Source organism: Pinus tabuliformis, chromosome 1_1 (assembly GCF_031772625.1).
Source record: "Pinus tabuliformis cultivar Carrire ecotype Pingquan chromosome 1_1, CPIR1, whole genome shotgun sequence".
In the NCBI taxonomy this organism is placed as follows: domain Eukaryota; kingdom Viridiplantae; phylum Streptophyta; class Pinopsida; order Pinales; family Pinaceae; genus Pinus; species Pinus tabuliformis.
In genome coordinates this window covers 342,049,737-342,068,776 of record NC_142297.1, presented here as the reverse complement: position 1 = coordinate 342,068,776, position 19,040 = coordinate 342,049,737, and the positions used below count along the sequence as shown (strand labels likewise).

Sequence of the window (19,040 nt, the reverse complement as noted above, 5' to 3'; positions counted from 1 at the left end):
GGCACTGCTGGCGAACTTTCAGATCTCGTCCTTCATGAAGCCACCCGATACTGTATGGCTGTGGGTGTAGTGTAGTCGGTAGACCCAACCGCTTCACGACCTCTGCTGAAACAAGGTTCTTTTGGCTACCACTGTCGATAATGAATCGCAGCGGTGAACCCTTCACCCACATCTGTGAGTGGAAAAGACTCTCCCCCTCTTCTGGATCTGCAGGGTCATTCTTTTGGATCTTGGCAGTGGCAACAGTGGCGCTGGGATCCGCATCAATGATCTGCTTCCCTTTGCCATTTCCCTTGTCGGGTTCTGGCTCAGGGTCGGAACATGCATCTGATTCGGAAGCCTTCAACTCAGCCACCAGCGACTGCTTGGTCCGACACTCACTTGTGTTATGAGTGGGACTCTTGTGGAACTCACACCACTTCCCTGTGTCCTTCTTCGGCTTCATGGTGTTGTTCTTTTCTTGCGGCTTTGACGGGTTGTCTTGGGTCACCCTGCCTTGGCTTTGTCCTTTGGGCTTCGGATTTGTAGATCCAAAGTCTCGCTTCTTCTATTTGAACTTTTGCTCGATTTTGACAGCGTATCGGTATGCTGTGCCGAGTGAGGGGATGTTAAAGAACCCCATCTCTTCCTGGATGTATCTGTGTAGGCAGCCGCGGTATTTGAGTACCAGATGCAGCTCAGAATCTTTGATACCGAACTGTGTGTGAAGGGTATGAAAAATGTTTGTGAACTCCAGCACATCTTGGTCTCGTCCCTGCCGCAGTGTGGTCCATTTGATGTATTTGTCCTCATAGCTTCCGACAGGGTAGTACTGCTCCTTGATGGCATCCCGGAAGTCATTCCAAGTGGGTGCGGCTGAAAATAGTGAGCCTGTACTTTCATCCTTCTGCTCCCGGTAGGTTTCCCACCAGTCCTTGACGTGGGGGGCTGCTTTGAGAAGAGAAAAAACAATCTTTTCCCGACTTGAAAATTCATGAACAGAAAAATAACCCTCTAGCAGATTTAACCATTTATCTACGACATCTGCGTCTATTTGACCCTCGAAGATGGGGATTTCAAAATTAACTTGTACCTTGAATGGTGTGGCGTTTCCAGAGTCGCTGTTGGAAGCCGATGCGTCGCCTCTGGGTAGCCGCTGAAGGATCTGCGCAAAGCTATCCATCATTGCGTTCCTTTGCCGCTCGAGCGCTTCTTCGAGCAAGATTTTGATAGGATCTCCTGCCCCCTCGTCTTTCTTCTCATCTGCCATGGGAGGCCATCAGGATTTGCGAGGCTGGTCTTGCAAAGGTTCAACCAGTTCAAGCCCTAACTCCTTATATCCCGACCTTGTTGGGGACATGCAAAGAAAAACAGAGAAAAAGCAGACCGCTCTGATACCACTGATCCGGATTTAAATAGGAACGCAATAGATTATAGAGATAACCATAAATACAGAGATGCGATAACCATAAAAACAGAGATGCAACGGAAATAATACTTCATTTCATTACTGTAAAATACTGAAATATGCTTACAAATAGAAATAACCCAGCTAGGGCGATGGTAGCTTATCTCTGAGAAGAGATGTGTCGGCTACATGCCTCTGAATTGTTTCGAACTATATTACAATGAGGCTCGAAGGCCTATTTATTGTTGAGAAACAATGGAAAACCCTTCACATCCCGAAACCTAACCCTAGAAGATGAAACGCCAAATTGTGGGCCCCGTTTGGGTAAATTGGTACATCAATTTCCCGGGGTCGTAACTTTGGCATACGATCTCCGTTTGACACGTACGATAGCTCGTTAAAAAGATCTATCCGATTACTACCACTTTGGGAGCCAACATCGATCCATGAACCCATGTTGCCCCAGAATCCCAAAAAAACGTCGTTTAGGGCCTCAAAACGGCTTCGGAAGTTCAGGACCCGAAAAACTGCTAAAAATAGTAAACTGTGCTACAATTTAGGAAACTGAAAAGACTGAAAGAGACAGTTGTGGGGGTCCAAATGGGTTGGTGGGTGGCCACCAACATCCACCTGGATCATTCAAGCATTTACCAAGCTAGGAATAATCTTGATTTATACCATGAATTGATGCTTCATTATAAAGAATGTCAACATACATTGGGTGAGGCTAATGCAGATTCTGATCTACCTCAAAGGTAATAGTTTTGACATTGGCTGGTTCTAAATCAAGAGTAGTAAGTGCTTCCATTTGCATTTGGTGTTCATATCCTTTGTTTCTTTTAAAGTTGCAGTCTGTGTGTCAATCTTTCTACTTTTCATTCTCTTTTTCATGGCAGATAATTGATACGAATGTTTTAGTGCACCTGAGAAGATCAAGGCTATGGGTGATGTCCTATCCAAGGCTAGAGAACAATTTTATGATTGTGCGACAGTAACAAAGAATTTGCAAGCCATGCTTCAGTCTGCAGATGAGCAAGTAATGACCTTAAAAAAGCAAAGTACATTTTTAAGTCAGCTTGCAGCAAAGACTATTCCCAAGGGCCTGCACTGTCTATCCATGCGATTGACCATGGATTGGCTATGGGTGATGTCCTAAACAACAATCCCATCCTCTATGTTAATATCCATAGAGGATGGGATTGTTCACTATTAGTGACATGATGGGATGGTTAGACACGTACATTGGTTGGTCATGTGAACAAGATAGAAGACCATGTATCTAGTTTCATCCATAGAGGATGGGATGTCAGAAAGTGCCATGCTTGTCAGATTTTGATCGTAAAACCAGATTACCACCTGCACCACTGCATCTAGTCATTGCTGTTGGCCCATTCGCAAAATGGGGCATTGATTTCATGACATGTAACCCCACCTCGTCTGGGGGGCATGGGTATATTATAGTTGTCATTGACTATTTTACTAAATGGGCTGAGGTGATGCCTACATTGAACAATGGTGGCGAAACGGCTGCTCTTTTTTTTTTCAATCACGTGGTTTCTAGATTCGGTGTACCTCAAGCTATAGTCACAGATCATGGGTTGCATTTTCACAATCACATGATGACTGAGTTAACTACCAAATTAGGACTGTCTCATGATAGTTCTACTCCATATTATTCGCAAGCTAACACACAAGTTGAGGCAATCAATAAAGTCCTTAAATGCATGCTGCAAAGAATGATTGGAGTCCATAAACGGAATTGGGATTTAATCTTGTACTCTGCTTTATGGGCATATAGGACCTCAGTAAGAAATGTGACTGGATTTACACCTTTTTAGTTGCTGTATGGTTTGGAAGTAGTCTTACCAATTCAATGTGAAATCTCATCACTCAAGCTCGCAATTGACCTGCGACCGATACTTATGAAGAAGAAGCTTGTTTCTTGGAATTAATCCATCTAGATGAAACCCGTCGTGATGTCGCATTGGCTAACAAAGCACATAAGAAATGCATCAAGGCACAATATGAGAAAAATGTTAAGCCTCGTGTCAAGTATTACACTTTTAATTGGAATTTGGGCAAGGGTAACCACTAAATCCTTGATCAATCCTAAAATACATAATCATATTATGTATCATATAAGTGTTTAGAGTCCATAGCTCTAAATACATCCAACATGCCCATAACATGTTACAAAAATCAAAATCAAAGGGACCCAAATGTCCCCATATCTAGTCACTATCCGAAGGATCACGCACTAAAGGCTCTACCTCACCTGCACGCAGATCATGTACTACATGACCAGCCATCACCATGCGCCGCATGATACCTCACTACTCTAAGGGAAGGTCGTTACACTCATATATGTATCGATCGTCTAGCTCATGCCATCCACGCTCAGAAACTCTGGTCAAGAGTACCCCACATCTATGGTGTAGATAAATGAGTAGCACACTATCCTCCAGACCCTGACAAGATGACGATGTTCCCCAATCTGCAGCCACAAGTGTTGCGCCTCGTCCTGCATTTCTTGCGAGTTTTACTGGTGCTATGTCTGCATACCACATATTTTACACTTAGTACCATATACACTTGATAAACATATGAAATGCACCATAAAAATAGTAACTTAACAATTACAGTTTTGTCCCCATGCTTGCTTGAGCAAAAGTGGCAAGTCAGGATCTCCCTGATAGTTCATCCCACTATAAGGATAATCATCAATCTAAAGGGGCATCTGATCCCAATGTGCAAAAAACGCGGGTTGGAATACCCCTAGTGGCGGATCCTGGGCTCCTGTGGGCCCCCATATCGGATCTATACATGAGGAAGGATGGTGGGTATCTTCTCAAAGAAGAATGTGCACAGTACTGTACCAGAAACATAGTCATGGCTCACCTACATAGACTTAACTATCGTTTCAATAATGACAGTATCAACTCTGCCCACCCATAGTAGGTCCTAGCCAAAACACTCTCAACCAGCATCATCTGCCCACCAGTGATGTGGTGGAACGCATGGCTTCCGAAGACCCGTAGCACAACTATGGAAACAACCTATGTCTCTAGTTGGTCTAAATTACCAATTGGGATAGTCGTGCCCTTCACATGCACATCTCCACAAACTTTGTAATGTTCCTCCCAAAAGGAAACACCAGATGTATATCCCACACCACTCCGAGGGGAGGGAGTCCGGTGAAGAAATAAATATCCTGTAATGTGATCTCAATATTATGCACCTGCATGACAAATACCTCATGGTCTAGATCCTAATAGCTCACAATTCTCAATAGCAAGGGCTCACCTACCCTCATCAATGGGTTCTCTACCAACTTGATAACCCCATAGCAATCCAATGCCCCTTGAACCCTATGATCCATCTGAATCTCGGATCGGAGGGTATCCAAGTCTCACTCACACCAGTTGATTTTTAGCTCTGCCATGCCTGCAAAACACCGCATGTCTTGTTAGTTGAGAGAAGAAAACACTAGTCTACATTAAACAACCAACAACCCCCACCAAGCGAGCAAACCACCCCTCTTTTCAGCCCCAAATCACAATTTTATGCCCAGAAAGTGTGAGCTCACAGGTTTTCACCTGTTTCCTATGATCCAAATTGCACTTATAGGCACAAAAAGTGTGATTAGACCATGAAGAGGAGCAAGGGTCTCCCAAGGAGCTGCCAAGAGCCAAAAATCACGAAATAAATAACTGAAATTGAAGAGATGAGTAAGGCCACCTACCTAAAAGTCATAGATCCTGATTTTGATGGCCGGTTTGTCCACTATGATCTCCACAAGATTTAGGGCCTTTTCCTCCTCTCCAAATTTACCACAACTCACTTAAAAAATGAATTCCAACTAGAGGGAAAATGTCCTTTCATAGAAAAATCCACAATTTTTTTGTCGCCTGATTTGACCAGACATTAGCTCAGCTTGATGAACCATCAACATCATTGGAAATCTCTCATCGAGTACTATAATGAGTCTTTCTCAGTTTTGGATGATTTGAAACTTCACTAAGAAGCCATTTTTCCAAGAAGGGTCATTTCGTCGCATCTCAAAATCAGATTTCTTCATATGCGACACTTATAATTTGGGCACCACCTTCCCTTGGAACTTGTCATCTCACGTGTCAATTTTCATCATGTGTAACCATTATTTACTCATTTTTCATGGTCCCCACCGGGCCTATTCTGTGTCGCAGCGTCATCGCATCGCCCTTGCATCCATGGAGTTTGTTTCGTATCCCATTATATCATATCACAGTATTCCATCCATATTTTGATATCGTTCATCCCATTTTACCCATTTTTGCCTCCAGTCATACTGCCTGCATCCCATCTAGAGTTGAGTCAGTTGCTACCAGGTCAACCATGCACTTTATGCTCTGACAAGGGAAGTCCTCTATTTGTCCCTCAATCCCTCATTTTCCATTATACCTAGTGTCAATCCACCAGTCACATTACTACTTTCCCTCATACCTTAGTTGAGGATCCTCATTGCCTCACCTATCGTGGGCCTTATTCTATCGACATCAGCTCATTTATTCCATAAGAATGACCTAGAGGGCGGTGTATCTTGGTTCCAACTTCCATTCTTGTTGAGTACTTTGGATCGAGTAGAGGGACTCATTATTGCCCTTTGGCTTGGTTGTTTTATGTTCGTGATCCATACACTCGATGGTCTAGCGATGCAGCAAATTATACCAGTGGTTCCTAGGTGTGCGTGAGATGTTTGAGTCCTCATGAGGGGGTGGCCCTTCATGTATCCCCCCACATGCTCGGATGCATTCCTATTATGCTACAACCTTAGATGCAGTTCCACAAATATAATGGGTTTGGTTCCTACCAATCACAGTGTTCATAGCATGCACATCTCCTTCAGATGATCCATTTAGTTTTGCAGATCCCTTCCTTGTTCAACAGGGCTTCTTCAATTGTTCTACCCTCCCTCCAACCCATTTTTTGAGGGAAGGGCCATTATATCTCATGTAATCAGTTCATATTATATTCAATCCTAGCTCATATTTTTCCATGTGCATTATATATATGGGACACATTGTATTATTTTATGACTTAGTTATGCCAACATGTCATGTACCATTCAACATGTACTTCATTGCACAGTTTGATGTTTCTCAGCACACCATTATTTTTGTACTAAGTTATCTCGGCGGGTATATATATGCCTCCCCCGCCTCATTGACGTCTGGTACCACAACATAAAAGGTGACTTGCATTGGTCTTGCCCCCTCTCTCCCTATCTTCCTGCTTCAGCTGTATTGGTCTCTCTCTCTCTCTCTCTGTCACTCCACTTTGTTGTGTAGTGATTATGTCTTTACAACACAGTTCGGTCATATGTTTTCCGCCGAACACTCGTACGTTGGGGGGAAATATGTTATCACCAAAATCTTGATCATCTAGCCTAATTTACTAGATGGATCAAACTACACCATGTAAAGAAAATTTTACAATAGTAAAATTTCTTTCAGTGTGAAAAATTACTTAATAAACCACCTTTGTTAAGTAATTTATAATTCTCATGCAGAATAATTAAATAAATCACTATTTATTTGATTTCCTTCTAGGAATAATTAATTAAACCATTGTTCGATTATTTTTCCTTGTCATATTTGACCCAATTATGAAAAATCAACAGATAAATTATTAATTATCTTATTTTTCTCTATGAATAGTTAATTATTATTCCTTATCAAATTTGAAAATTCCCTTTGGAATAATTAAATAAATCATTATTTTCTTGTTATTCCTTAACCAATTTGTTGAAATGATAAATAAATCATTTATTTATTTCTTATTTCTAAATAAATGTTTAAATATTTTTTTCCCGCCTAACCAAATACAATAAAATATTCCAAGTGGTTATTCCAAGAATGGGGTTAATAATATTTTATTATTGTTCATTATTCGAGGACTTTTGCATAGATTAGGACTTAGGCGGGTTTTGTTTCTATCATTTTTTGCAGATCTACAATTTTTAGAAGCCATTTATATTATTGATATCGTTTATCATCCACAGTCTTAAGTGGGTTCTTTTCGTACATCTTTGAGAAGAAAACAGTACAAGAGAAAGAATTCTTGAAAATGCGTGGAGCAAGGACCCTTGAAACCCTTAGTCTATGGAAGAGAAATGTGGCCTCCAAGTGATCAATCTCCAAGTTTGGCTATGGGGTCAACCTCAATCCTAGGATGAGCTTGATTAAACAATTTATAGTCTTCCTTGGGATCATGTTTAGAAACTCAACCTTCCAACCTTTACAATTTGACCTCTTTTACCTCCAATGAAATCAATCCACAATTATTTCAAGAGACACTTTACATCTATGAGTAAGTTAAAAATTGCATCGAAAGGCAGGGTCTCCTCCTTAGATTTAAATGATCTAGCCTCTTTCCAATATAGATTACAAAAATATATTCATACCATTGATCTTGAAATGAAACATATATAATCCGATATGATACTTGTGCTCAGAATTTAGCCTTTGAACCCTTGGTGTTTGACCCACTAGAAGGAGATGAACTCTTCCGTTGGAATTTTGTAGACCTGTAATTAAATTATAGTCAAGATGGTAGTACTTCCTACAACAAATCTCACAACCTTGCAATACAATTGAAAAGAGACCCTCAAATCTGATAGGGGTTTGATCATGGCCTCGTAAACTTGAATGGATAAATATGGTAAAGCACACCCAGGTCCAATCTAAAAATTTGGCAAAGTAATGTTTTATCTTTTGTTTGCAATAAAATAATAGCTCTCAAAATAATGCAGAAAATTCTCCTTCCAATCAACTGAAAAACAGAACCAACTAGGATGATACGAAATACCATCGAAGATGGAAATGTTGGCTAGGGTGAGCATAAATTCCGCCAAAGTTCCCTGTATGAAACCTCTAAGTAACCCTACAAATAATTTAGAATTTTCCAATAAAACCCTTAGGCTGGCAAGATGCATAGCTCTGATACCACTGTAATTTCCCAATCATCAAAATCTATAATCAGTTCTGGTACATTATAGGTGTTCTAATAAAATTATTGGAGTAAAAAAATTGAACGCAATAAAGATCTGAGAATGCAGCATCTTATTTATGTAAATAAATATAAACAAAATTACATGCCTAGAGAAGCACTACTAAAGCTCGTGCCTTGGAATGTATGGCTTCCCATCAATAGATAAATTAAAGATGTTGAAGCTCAATCTTAGATCCTCGATGGATCCACCAGAGAAATTACTCCCATGGGGTTTTTGTCCTTGTGATCAACTAGAACTTGCCTTGACAAGCTCTCAACAAAAGAAAAATAGATAAATTACTCTCGATGATTACATTGTTAGGCTCCTATCCCCTTTTATATTCTTCATTGAATCTCTAGAGACTTTATTTTATTGTTTTCACTCAAAAAACGAAGGCAAATACCATGTGTCAATGGCATGGGCAACTACCATGGTAAATACCATGGGTAGATTCCGTCCACTTTAACCATATCCACAAAAAAAAGAATATTACAAATCGATCGCTTCTTATTTAGTCTGAGAAGTTTATGTTTAGGAATTCCCAAAGATCCATAAAAGAAGAAAATTAATAGAAATTACTCATCAACACCACAAAGTATGTTATTTTTATTGAGAATATTGAGCACATGGAAAGATGCTTGTTAAAGTGGATGTTAGAGAAATCCCTAATGCATAGGTCTAACAATAACAAGAATCGTGTTACCTTTTGGGTAATTTTCTTAGGAATCCTAACTGTCTTAAAAATGTAGCTCGAGGCATTAAATCTAAACAATATTCCTTATTGATTTTGGGATTGGGATGAGAGAGAGATAGGAGATATTGTCTGTTTCAAAAATAAACATCTTTTCACTTGCATCTTTTCCATACGTAATGTCTCTTTTTCATAAATTAAATGGACAACCTTCTTTCCTTAATTCTTCATGAGAAACCATCCTCCCAAGAGGCATTAAGGAAATTTCTAGACAAGTAAGGCCACCTACTAAGTCATAGATTCGAAATCCAACGACTCTGCTACGAGCTCACCAAGATTTAGTACCTCTTACTCTTCTCTAAATTCTCCAACAAATCAATGTACAAATGAATTGGAATTGCAGGCAAGAATCCCTTTTATAGGAAAAATTCTAGTTTTTTTTTGCCATTAGGAGTAAATGGTAGCTCGTTTTGAAAAACCGTCAGCACTGTTGGAATTCTCTCACCGATCTCTACAATGGGTCTCCATGTTTCTCGTATTTTGAAACATCTCCAGCCATTTTTTCCATGAGGTCTCACTTTGGCACCTTAAATCAAATCTTTTAATATGAGTGACATGTACTCTCGTACCACTTTTCCTTTGAACTTTTAGAATTATGAGTCAAGTTCTGTCATGAGCAATCACTATTTACTCATTCTACTATGGCGCGTTGCGGGCCTTTCCCATGTGGAAGCATCATATAGTCACCTTTCTTCAAAGAATTAGAGATGAGTCACCCCTATATCTATGGAGTCTGTTCAAAGTCCTGTTGAGTCCTGTTACAATAAATTACCCATCTATGTGTCGCATTCATCCCATTTTTCTTATAATTGACCTCCATCTATCCTCATGTGCCTTTCAAAATCCTCTGTCTGAGTAATTGACCATCCCTTATGGAATTGTGTCAGTCACTACGAGGTCAACCTTGCATGTTATGCTCTAACAAGGTAAATCATAACTCCACGAGTCCCCATATCTTCCAATTATCATCCCTGGTGTTAGCCGTTATTATCCATAATACTATGATCCTTGTGCCTTTGTTGAGGGTTCATAATTGCCTAAACTCTTGTGGGCCTGCTTTTGTTAACATCAACACATTTATTCCAAGAGAGTAGTCTAGAGGACGATGTACCTTGGTTTCATCTTTCTTCCTTTATTGGTGCCTCTAATCAAGCAAAGTGAATCATTATTTCCCTTTAACTTGGTTTTTTCTCGCGTGCTCAAATTCAACTCATTATCGTACGATCAAGAAACATACCTAGATGTCAGAAAATTATGATCTAGCCTCAAAATAAGTTACTTTTGTTTGAATGGATTTGTTTCTACCAATTGCATAACTCACAACATGAACCTCTACTTAAAATGGTCCATTGAGATATTTAAATACCTCTCCTATTCATCGGGGCTTCTTTGGTTGTGATCTTCCCCCCCCCCCCCCCCCCCTTCACCACACCAACGTGGGGGAATTATGTCTCATGTCCTCAAATCAACATACTTAATTGTATCAATCCTAGCTATTGTATTTGAGGAAATTATGTATATGGGGATCATTATCTCATTGTATCATTTTTTGCCCCATTGATGCTAGCATATCTTGTATCATGTACTATGTACCTCAGACCTAGATTTTTAGGCACACCATTATCATTTGTACTCGGTTCTCTCGTAGGTATGGGTATAGCTCCCCCGCCTTATTGAGATCTTGTACTCATCAATAAAGGAAACTTTTATCTCATAGGTATGTTTCACCCCCTCCAACTTCACTCATTCCTATTACTTTAGTGATCTCTCTCTCTCCCTATGACTTCCCTTCGGTGTTTTGTGAAAGTGAAGCTACAACATATTTCCATCATACGATGTGCTCCTCAAACTCTTATGTTGGGCAACAATCTATTATCACCCAAAAAATGATCACCTAGTCATGTATTACTAGGTTGATCAAAATGCACCATTACAAGGATAGGTTTTTACATATTAAAACCTTCTTTTACCTTAGGAAATAATTTAGTGAACCAATTTCCTAAACTATGTCGTTGCATTCTAGACTACTACATGGACGGGAATTTTAAGACAATTTTTTAAGACAAAATAAATCTTTTGTCTTAAAATTTTCAATATGATGCGCTAGTAAAAAAAGGTAAAGGATTAGGGGTTTGTCTTTATGCTATTGGTGGTTTCTTCGGGAAGTAGAGTGATGGAGGTTGACAACAACTAATGGGATTTAGGGCGTTGGAGGCTGAAAATAGAGGTGTGCGTCATGAGAGGAGTGATGGAGACACTTTCGAAGAATGTTAATGGGTGGTAACATAGTTGGAGTACTTTTCAGGGTCTCCATTGATTGTGTTTTAATATGTGTTTTTTTGTTGTTGTTGTTGTTTTTTTTTAACGCTACTTATATACATTGGTTGTTTTTATTAGCAAATTGTTGTGCTAGATTGGCAACATGGATTAGATTCACTTGAAGGATTGTTGAAAAATGTGGCAAGAAATTCTCAATTTGATTTTGTTGAAAAGTGTGCAACAAGAAATGCTTGTTGAGAGTGCAACAAGATCATGGAGCTTAGTGAAAAGAGTCGCCTTCACTAAGTGGGCCCGCAGGCTATTTTTGGCGCAAGTCTATTTTTAGACTATGTCTATTTTTAGACATATGGATCATGTCTATGGATTGCAGGTTGCTTTTTATGGATGATTGATCAAGTTGGGAAAAAAATAGATGGACTTCTATTTTTGATGAAAGTGTGAGTGATCACAGTGTGAGTGATCAAAGTCAAAAATAGAAAAGTCAAATATTATTGTCTCATAATAATATTTGGACTATAAACTTAATCTTATTCTCTTGGAGCACTTCAGGATGAGCTACAGATGCGGTACATGCAAATCCCAGAGGGAAATACGTGGTTACCTATAGGATGACTAATATTTGCATGCATGACTTCAATTAGAACTCAATGAGTTGAGTTTGGTGGAGTTGATGGAGTTGTGTTCAGTTTAGCTTTGTTAAACTGGTTGTATTTAGTCTAACTGATCAATAGACTAGAGATGAGTTGGGTGAATTAGTTATTAATTAATTCACAAGTTATTAACTCATAATACAACTAATGAATACATCAGTTAACTCAGTTGCATGTCAGTGCATGTTCAGTTCAGCAGGGACAGGTGTTAGAGAATCAGATTGCTATCAGTTGTGACTATAGTTGTGCACCAGATCTTGCACAATAAAGGGATTGAGTATGCCAATGAGTTTGCTCACGTATTTTCCCACATTATAGCTTGTGCTCACGTCCAAAAAAGTGTGAGTGACTATTTTGCAGGTGAAATACGAGTTTGGGAAGTCATTCTCATCAGTTCTTGAGCAGGTATTGAGCAGTGGAGGCAGGCAAGCAGTGGAAGAGATTTGGAGATCAGATCTGAGCTGTATTGTGTGTAACAGGTGGAGATACTTGTGAGAAGTATTATGTTGTGTAATGTTACATGATTCAATCAATATAATATATAGATAGTGTGGGGTTTTTAGCAAGATGCTTTCCCCGGGATACATACTGGGTTTATGAGTTTGATTGATGCTTCTATGTGTGCCTGTGAATGTTTCTACTTCTGTAAATTGATGATCAACGTAGAGGAGATTATGTATTATACATGTTCCGCTTATAATTGTATGATCAGGATAATCTCTGTGAATATGTGTCAAATTATTCAAAATTTCTACATGGTATCAGAGCTAGATGATTTGTAGAAAAAGTTTCTACATGGTACCAGAGCTGCTTGATTTGTAGAAGAGATTTTTACAGGATATCAAGCGAGGATTGATCATCGTGTTTACATTTTATTTCTTCAGGCAAAGTTTGTAATCGGTTGAGGTAGCCTCTGGATTCATCCTTCTTTTGGAAGGTGAGATATCCGGTGAATGCCCATACAGTCGATCTCTGTACAAGAAATACTTTGTTCTCACGAATTTTAGATCAGAAGCAGTTGAGTTTTGAGATGGTGGAATTCGAATTTAATTCCAAAGCAAGAGATAAAACTCATAAAAATTAAGTGTGAGAATGGAGACAGTATGCCCTAGTATCTCACGAAGTTCACCCAATGCCGGGATGAGCTGGGAAGTGTGGGGGTGACTGTCGGATGAGGATGGTGAGTCTAGCACTCCTTGACCTTCCTAAGAGTCGGCATAGCTACCAGGACTCGGTGAATGGAAGGGAGAAACTGCCAGGATGGGAGAGACTTTGGTCGGATCTTGTGCAGGAGGAGATTAGATGGAGCACCAGAGATGGTTCTTCATCCATGCAGGATGAGGAGAATTGTGCCTTAGCGAGTAAGGCGAAGAAGGGGAAGGGGAAGGTTTCTCTTTCCGAATCCAATTCTTCCAATGATGGGAATAAGGTTGACAAGGCAAAGGTGAGATGCTTTCGTTGTCATGAGTTGGGTCATTATGCTACTAATTACCCAAAGAAGAAGTCAAAGAAGGGATTCGGGGAAGGATCTGAAGGTGAGGCAGCCTCACTTGCTTCACAGTTTGAGTTGGACTTCACACTCTTCGCATGCATGGTTTCATCCATGGTGGGAAGTGGTTGGTTTCTTGACAGTGGAGCTTCTTTCTACATGACCGGTGACAAAAGTTTGTTCAGTACTTTGGAGGAGAAAGATCTCCAGACACTCATAGGGATGTGTAGAAATTTTGAATAATATGACACATATTCAACAGAGATTATCTTGATCATACAATTTAAGCGGAACATGTATAATACATAATCTCCTCTACGTTGATCATCAAATTACAGAAGCAGAAACATCCACAGGCACACATAGAAGCATCAATCAAACTCATAAACACAGTATGTATCCCGGGGAAAGCATCTCGCTAAAAACCCCACACTATTTGTATATTATATTGATTGAATCATGTAACAATACAAAGCATAATACTTCTCACAAGTATCTCCACCTGTTACACACAATACAGCTCAGATTTGATCTCCAAATCTCTCCCGCTGCTTGCCTGCCTCCACTGCTCAAACCTGCTTGAGAACTGATGAGAATAGCTTCCCAAACTCGATTTTATACTGCAAAATAGTCACCCACACTATGTTGGACGTGAGCAACAGCTATAATATCATGAAGATACGTGAGCAAACTCATTGGCATACTCAATCCTTTGATTGTGCAAATCATCATGCACAACTATAGTCACAACTGATAGCAATCTGATCCTCTAACACTTGTCCCTGTTGAACTGAACATGCACTGACATGCAACTGAGTTCACTGATGTATTCTATAGTTGCATTATGATTTAATAACTTGTGAATTAATTAATAACTAATTCACCCAACTCATCTTTAGTCTATTGATCAGTTAGACTAAATACAACCAGTTTAACAAAGCTAAACTGAACACAACTCCATCAACTGTACCTCCAGTCCACTAAACTCAACTCACTTGAGTTCTAACTGAAGTCATGCATGCAACAACTCAACTGACTCATAAGAAAAACGAATTTCCTTCTGACAGCTGCATGTGCCACTTCCGTAGCTCAAACTGAAGTGCTCCAAGAGAATAAGATTAAGTTTATAGTCCAAATATTATTGTGAGATAATAATATTTGACTTTTCTATTTTTGACTTTGATCACTCACACTGTGATCACTCACACTGTAATCACTCACACTGTGATCACTCACACTTTCATCAAAAATAGAAGTCCATCTATTTTTCCCAACTTGATCAATCATCCATAGACATGATCCATATGTCTAAAAATAGACATAGTCTAAAAATAGACTTGCGCCAAAAATATCCTGCGGGCCCACTTAGTGAAGGCGACTCTTTTCACTAAGCTCCATCATCTTGTTGCAATCTCAACAAGAATTTCTTGTTGCACACTTTTCAACACTCCCTCTCAACAAGAAAGGCTTCCTCTCAAACCCGATCCTGTAACTCTGGAATGTTCTCCATGCAACACATTTGGCCGGTCCACTTGCTCTGTCATCAAAGTCTCTGACTGCTATTGCCTCTGTCAACTGAAACTCTGCATCTCTGTGCTCTTCAGTATCTGACTGCTCTAGCCTCTGTCACTTTGATCTCTGACTGCATCCGTGCTGCTGCTGGTTCTATCTCCCAGCATTGCATCCGCACTGCACCTCCCAACTGACCTCCTTGTTGGGATAGAAACATCCTCTGATGCTGAAGCTCTACCTGATGCTGACAAGTGCTCCCTCTCTGACATCTGCGCTACTGCAACATCTCCATGCATCTCGCACCATTGCACACCTCTCTGTGCCACCTAACACTGTGCAAAACACTTGTGCCTCTCGCATTGCTACAGCCTGCTAGCTATGCGCTGTCCTGGGATTCCCTGCACTGTCGCTCTCTTTGCCGCTCCATCCGCATCTGTCTCTACCCAATCAGTCAGTTCCTGCTACTACACATCGGGGCTCCCGTAGCAAGGTCTCATCCAAGAGGTTGGGTACCTCAAGGATCTTGCCCCTCCTCCTTGGGACAATCAATCCACATCACCCCACCTCCTACCTGGAGGTATGGCTGCATGCGATCCCTCAGCCCACCTGGCTTGAAGTTTCCCCCTACTGGAGGTCTCTGGATGAGTAGATGTCTCTACTCGATCTCCTTTCAGCTTCCCTTGTTGTGGCTCCTTCACAACCTCTTGAAGCTGCTGCACCAATCGTGGCTCCTCCACAATCGTCTGAGGCTTCTTCTGGCTCTGCATGTTGAGAGGTAATATACGCTCCCTCTCAACCACCAAGTCTCCATCAGTTGCCTCGCTGCTCAAGGCTTCGCATGCATCTTGAACCTCAAGAGCATACAGGTTCCTGACCCATGAACCAATCTCATGACAATGAAAGCATCTCACCTTCGCCTTGTCAACCTTCTTCCCATCACTGGAAGAACAAGATTCGAAAAGAGAAACCTTCTCCTTCCCCTTCTTCACCTTACTCGCTAAGGCACAGTTCTCCTCATCCTGCATGGATGAAGAACCGTCTCTGGTGCTCCGTCTAATCTCCTCCTGCATCAAATCCGACCATGGTCGTTCCCAATTTGGCAGTTTCTCCCTTCCATTCACCGAGTCCTGGTAGCTATGCCAACTCTTAGGAAGGTCAAGGAGTCCTAGACTCACCATCCTCATCATCAACAGTAACCCCCACACTTCCCAGCTCATCTCGACACTGAGTGAACCTCGTGAGATACTGGGGCATACTATCTCCATTCTTGAACTGAATGTTTCTGAGTTTTATCTCTTGCTTTGGAATTAAATTCGAATTCCACCAGCACAAAAACTCAACTGCTTCCGATCTAGAATTCGTGAGAACAAATTATTTCTTGTACAGAGATCGATTGTATGGGCATTCACCGGATATTTCACCTTCCAAAAGAAGGATGAATCCAGAGGCTACCTGGCCCGATTACAGACTCTGCCTGAAGAAATAAAATGTAAACACTTCTTGAATAATAGATCTGATGATCAATCCTCGCTTGATATCCTGTAAAAATCTCTTCTACAAATCAAGCTGCTCCGATATCATGTAGAATTTTTTTTCTACAAATCATCTAGCTCTGATACCATGTAGAAATTTTGAATAATATGACACATATTCAACAGAGATTATCCTGATCATACAATTTAAGCGGAACATGTATAATACATAATCTCCTCTACGTTGATCATCAAATTACAAAAGCAAAAACATCCACAGGCACACATAGAAGCATCAATCAAACTCATAAACACAGTATGTATCCCGGGGAAAGCATCTCGCTAAAAACCCCACACTATCTGTATATTATATTGATTGAATCATGTAACAATACAAAGCATAATACTTCTCACAAGTATCTCCACCTGTTACACACAATACAGCTCAGATTTGATCTCCAAATCTCTCCCGCTGCTTGCCTGCCTCCACTGCTCAAACCTGCTCGAGAACTGATGAGAATAGCTTCCCAAACTCGATTTTATACTGCAAAATAGTCACCCACACTATGTTGGACGTGAGCAACAGCTATAATATCATGAAGATACGTGAGCAAACTCATTGGCATACTCAATCCTTTGATTGTGCAAATCATCATGCACAACTATAGTCACAACTGATAGCAATCTGATCCACTAACACTTGTCCCTGTTGAACTGAACATGCACTGACATGCAACTGAGTTCACTGATGTATTCTATAGTTGCATTATGAGTTAATAACTTGGGAATTAATTAATAACTAATTCACCCAACTCATCTTTAGTCTATTGATCAGTTAGACTAAATACAACCAGTTTAACAAAGCTAAACTGAACACAACTCCATCAACTGTACCTCCAGTCCACTAAACTCAACTCACTTGAGTTCTAACTGAAGTCATGCATGCAACAACTCAACTGACTCATAAGAAAAACGAATTTCCTTCTGACAGCTGCATGTGCCACTTCCGTAGCTCAAACTGAAGTGCTCCAAGAGAATAAGATTAAGTTTATAGTCCAAATATTATTGTGAGATAATAATATTTGACTTTTCTATTTTTGACTTTGATCACTCACACTGTGATCACTCACACTGTAATCACTCACACTGTGATCACTCACACTTTCATCAAAAATAGAAGTCCATCTATTTTTCCCAACTTGATCAATCATCCATAGACATGATCCATATGTCTAAAAATAGACATAGTCTAAAAATAGACTTGCGCCAAAAATAGCCTGCGGGCCCACTTAGTGAAGGCGACTCTTTTCACTAAGCTCCATCATCTTGTTGCAATATCAACAAGAATTTCTTGTTGCACACTTTTCAACAGGATGGGTAATGATGAGAAGTATAGTGTCTCAGGTGTAGGCACAATTATTTTTCAAAGGGAGCATGGAGCTCGCCTTACCTTGACTGATGTCAAGTATGTACCAGGACTGAAGAGAAACTTGGTGTCGATCGCAATGTTGGAAGACAGAGGCTATGATGTTGTCTTTAGTAAGGGAAAGGTTTTCCTTAGACACATCATCACTAGACAGGTGAAGCAGATTGGTTCACAGGTCAAGAACCTGTATGCTCTTGAGGTTCAAGATGCATGCAAAGCCTTGAGCAACGAGGAAATTGATGGAGACTTGGTGGTTGAGAGGGAGCGTATATTACCTCTCAACATGCAGAGCCAGAAGAAGTCTCAGACAATTGTGGAGGAGCCACGATTGGTGCAGCAACTTCAGGAGATTTTGGAGGAGCCACAACAAGGGAAGCTGAGAGGAGATCAAGTAGAGACATCTACTCATCTAGAGACCTCCAGTAGGGGGAAAATTCGAGCCAGGTGGGTTGAGGGATCGCATGCAGCCATACCTCCAGGTAGGAGGTGGGGTGATGTGGATTGATCATCCCAAGGAGGAGGGGCAGGATCCTTGAGGTACCCAACCTCTTGGATGAGACCTTGCTACGGGAGCCCCAGATGTGTAGTAGTAGGAACTGACTGATTGGGTAGAGACAGATGTGGATGGATCCGCAGAGAGAGTGACAGTGCAGGGAATCCCAGGACAACGCATAGCTAGCAGGCTGTAGCAATGCGAGAGGCACAAGTGTTTTGCACAGTGCTAGGTGGCACAGAGAGGTGTGCAATGGTGCGAGATGCATGGAGATGTTGCAGTAGCGCAGATGTCAAAGATGGAGCACTTGTCAGCAGTAGGTAGAGCTTCAGCATTAGAAGGTGTTTCTATCCCACCAGGGAGGTCAGTTGGGAGGTGCAATGCGGATGCAATGATGGGAGATAGAACTAGCAGCAGCACGGATGCAGTTAGAGATCAAAGTGACAGAGGCTAGAGCAGTCAGATACTGAAGAGCACAGAGATGCAGAGTTTCAGTTGATAGAGGCAATAGCAGTCAGAGACTTTGATGACAGAGGAAGTGGACCGGCCA

The 19,040-nt window shown here is 40.7% G+C and overlaps 1 pseudogene; it reads left to right on the top strand.

The window, feature by feature from the left end:
- LOC149212973 (polygalacturonate 4-alpha-galacturonosyltransferase-like) overlaps nt 1-19,040 on the top strand; it is a 79,251-nt pseudogene that overhangs the window by 39,528 nt on the left and 20,683 nt on the right.